Raw genomic sequence first — 3,828 nt, forward strand, 5'->3', positions numbered from 1 at the left:
AACATAACCCTGCCAAGTTAGAGCATACACCTCGGGGGGGGGGGGGAATAGGACTAGTCATCTATCTCTGAATCCTCCTCTGAGGAGCTATACGTAACCAGCGAGATATGCGCTTCATCAGATAGTATAGTCTGCTCTGAAGACCTTGTTTTCACTCCAGAATTTGCCATCACTGTGTTAAATGGCTGATGCACACGAAGAGCAGTTGAATGTAATAACATTGTTGACAAATGTAAAATGTAACGAAAAAAAGGATGGCCTGATATAATTTAGATATAAGATGATTGGCTAAGCAGGATGGCATTGCAAAATTCACATATATGATGCCTGGCTAAACAAGATGGCGTTGCAGAATTCACATAAACGATGAATAAACTAAACAGATGGCATTCGCACAAAGGATGTCTAAACTAAGCAGATGACATATTTGATGTATAAAGTAAGCAATGCAAGACACGATATGCATGATATAACCAACATCAGCATGCCAAGTTAGAGCGAAGACCTCAGGGGGTAAATAGGAGTTGTCTTCTCCTTCTGAATCCCCCTCAGAACAGATATCTTCCTCTCGATTACAATCCGAAATGCGTGGAGGGGTCTACCTTTGCGCGTACCATGGAGCGACGTCTGCATGAAATTTTATTACCACACAAGGCTCGTCTCTTTTGCTCTACATGTTCAGTTCCATTGTTTACAATAACTGGCATGCATAGGAATAAAACATAGTGAGATTATGTAAGGAGTGCATGCAGAAATCCAGAGTGATAGTAGCAACCTGTGGATAGCCCCAAAACCAATAATAGCAGGCAGATAATGGCTTCAGTTAAAAAATACAGATAATGGCTTCTTTACTATTTGTTTCCCACCCAACATGAAACTCATAGTAGACACCGGAGATTAACCAGATAGTAGATAGATACTATTGATAGCGGCCCCGATATGTACCCCACAACCATTTAAAAACTCAAGTTTGACCATTAGTTTGGAGCTGACTCAGAGTCTAATCGGTGAATAGGACGATAAAGTAGCATGTAATATTAAGCGATGCATAACGTAAGCAGACACGAAAGAGTGCGACCTCTCTTGCGGACCCGTGTAGTCTTCGAGGTCATCTGCTCGGTTGATGATGGTAGTGCAGTTTTCATGGCTGCCAGCGGCAGGGAAGAAGATCTGAGGCGGCGAAAGACAGTTTGGAGGCCGGATCCCTGCTGTGCTGGACCCTTCTGTCATTGGAGCAGCTCAGCTGGGGTGGACGACGGCGCAGCAGGAGCGGGACAAACCACGCAAGGTTTTCTTTGGCAACTATCTGTAAGAGAAGTAATTCTGTAAGGGCTCGTTTGAATTGGAGGATTCCAACAATGCAAGGATAGGAAATAGACAGGAATAGGATAGGAATGCATGTGCAAAAACAGAGAATTTAAAAACACATGATTTCTGCCAATCTGGGTGTTTGATTCACAACAATTGGAAGATCACAGGATGCAATGAAGCATGGTGAGATTAAGTCAAACCACAAGAAAACGTATGGTTATAATGCTATTTATGCTACTATCTCTTAGTCTTGTGCTTCATGAATAGGAATTTGAAAAGGAGGACAAGTGAAGATTAAAATTCCTACGTTTTTTCTTTGAAAGAGACACTAAAGGAACAAATCCGTGTGCTCAGTGGACAATATATATAACATGTAGATTAAAAAAGAGATGCAACAAGTGTACAACCTCTTTGGCGAAGCCATGTCGATCTCAGCGTGATTGGGTTGGCCGGTGAGGATTCTCCAGCTGACTTGGCTGTCGGAGGAGGGGAAGAAGATCTTAGGCGTCTGGAGATGGAGCCCGAGGTACTGCTCCGCTGTGATGGAGGGTTTCGTCGTTGGAGCAGCTCCGGTGAGTTGTACGACGCCGAGGCTGAAGCAAGACAAGAGAGACAACGAACAACGTTAACCTGAGTGGAATTCTAATAGCATCTCCAATACATGACATAAAATACATAAACACAAAGTGGTAGATGTAAAATACATCAGCCGCTCATCTCTGAACTTAACTGTCGAAACTGAATTTAACTGTCGAAACTGAACTTAACTGTCAAAACTGAACTTAACTGTCGAAACTGAATTTTTCTGTTGAAACTGAATGCACTAGCAAGGTGAGGCTACACGCCGGTCGACAGACTTTTTCATCTCTGGTCAGACGATTTTGCAGCCATTGGATACGAAATCAAGGGCCTGCGATTCATCTTCAACCTCCACCCCCTGAGCCGGCCAAACAGCAGCCCCCTGCCGCCCACGGCCGGCGATGCGCCGCCCCGCCCGCCCTAAAAATACTCCCCACCGCCGGTCCGCCGCCGCCCCGGCCATCCCTCTAGGCCCCCCGTGCCGAGCTTTTTCTCCGGCGATCCCCACGCCACCGCCCCGCCAATGCCCCGCCACCGCGGGCGACCACCGCCCCCATCCTGAACCCTAAGATAGATAGTGGGGTACCTCTTCGGCGAGCCCCCCTCCCCGCTGCGGCTGGTTCTTCCCTCACCCCGGCGGCATCGGAGTGAAGTGTAGCTAAATCGAAGCAGCATCACAAGCAAGAGCAAGAGTGAGAGCAGCAACGCGAGCAAGAGCAATAGCAAGAGCAGACCAGGCAGGGGACCGAGAGCAAGAGCAGAGCAGCAGCGCGAGCGAGAGCTAAAGCAGAAGCAGGTCCTACTGATGTGGACGTCGCCGCCGAGGGAGCGACGCCGTGGAGGAAGTGGCCGGCGATGCCGCCGTGGATGGAGCCATGTCGTGTCGGCTCGGACCGAGCGCCGGCAGCACCATGAGATCGAATCAGGAATAAAATACAGTGATTAGTGTACAACCTCTTTGGTGGCGCCGATTGTCGGTGTACTAGAGTAGGGGTACCCTATTACCCCGAACTCGTGCACGGGCAGTTGCAGCGCCCCGCGGCAAGGCTTGCCGGGTGACCGCCAGGACCCTCCGTGGTTCCCTTGAAGACCATTCAAGAACAAAGTATTCAAGTCGAGGCCCCGGCAAGAGGAGCTTGCCGGGAAGGACAACCGAGGCCCCGGCAAGAGGAGCTTGCCGGGAAGACCAACCAAGGCCCCGGCAAGAGGAGCTTGCCGGGAAGAGACAAGACCCCGGCAAGAGGAGCTTGCCGGGAAGGCCACTCAAGACATACCAAGAAAGCTTGCTACGACGCGCCCTGCGTCCCGGCAAGATCCGGCGAGCGACAAGCTTCCGGACGCGACAAGACGACGGCCGCGGCAAGGAGCTTGCTGCAGGAAACCCCCACTGCATGCCCGCGCTCCAGCTCACCTGCTAACGTGTCGCTCTGGGACTCTCCCAGAGCGCACGTGGCGGGAGGCCGTGCAGCTAGGGGTACGTGGTGGCAAGCGGAGATGAAGAGAAGCCCATCGTGGCAAACGGTGGCACTCCTAACGGTCACCTTTTGCACTGTTTAGGAGACTCAGACAGGCATTTAATGCCCTTGTCCCCTGCCGTCAGAGTTAGGTAGGGTGCACTGTATCCACAGTAGCGGTAGCTATACCTACCACATCCTTTTCCATTTTTACCCTTCTTGTCTATGTTGCCCCCTGTCGGTGACCCCTTGAGTATAAAAGGAGGCCCAAGCGCAACGTAGGGGAGGTTCCGCATGTCGGGGAGTTCAGAGACTCGGCTAGCTCGGCTCGTTCAACCCCAGAGACACTCTTACGCTCAGTCTGGCAGCGTCCATCGCTCCTGAGCAAGAATCCATTATACACAAACAAGCAGCAGTAGGGTTTTACGCATCCGTGCGGCCCGAAGCTGGGTAAAAATCCCCCCGCGTGCACTGCCTCGATCCG

Source organism: Triticum aestivum, chromosome 3A (genome assembly GCF_018294505.1).
Source record: "Triticum aestivum cultivar Chinese Spring chromosome 3A, IWGSC CS RefSeq v2.1, whole genome shotgun sequence".
Lineage (NCBI taxonomy): Eukaryota > Viridiplantae > Streptophyta > Magnoliopsida > Poales > Poaceae > Triticum > Triticum aestivum.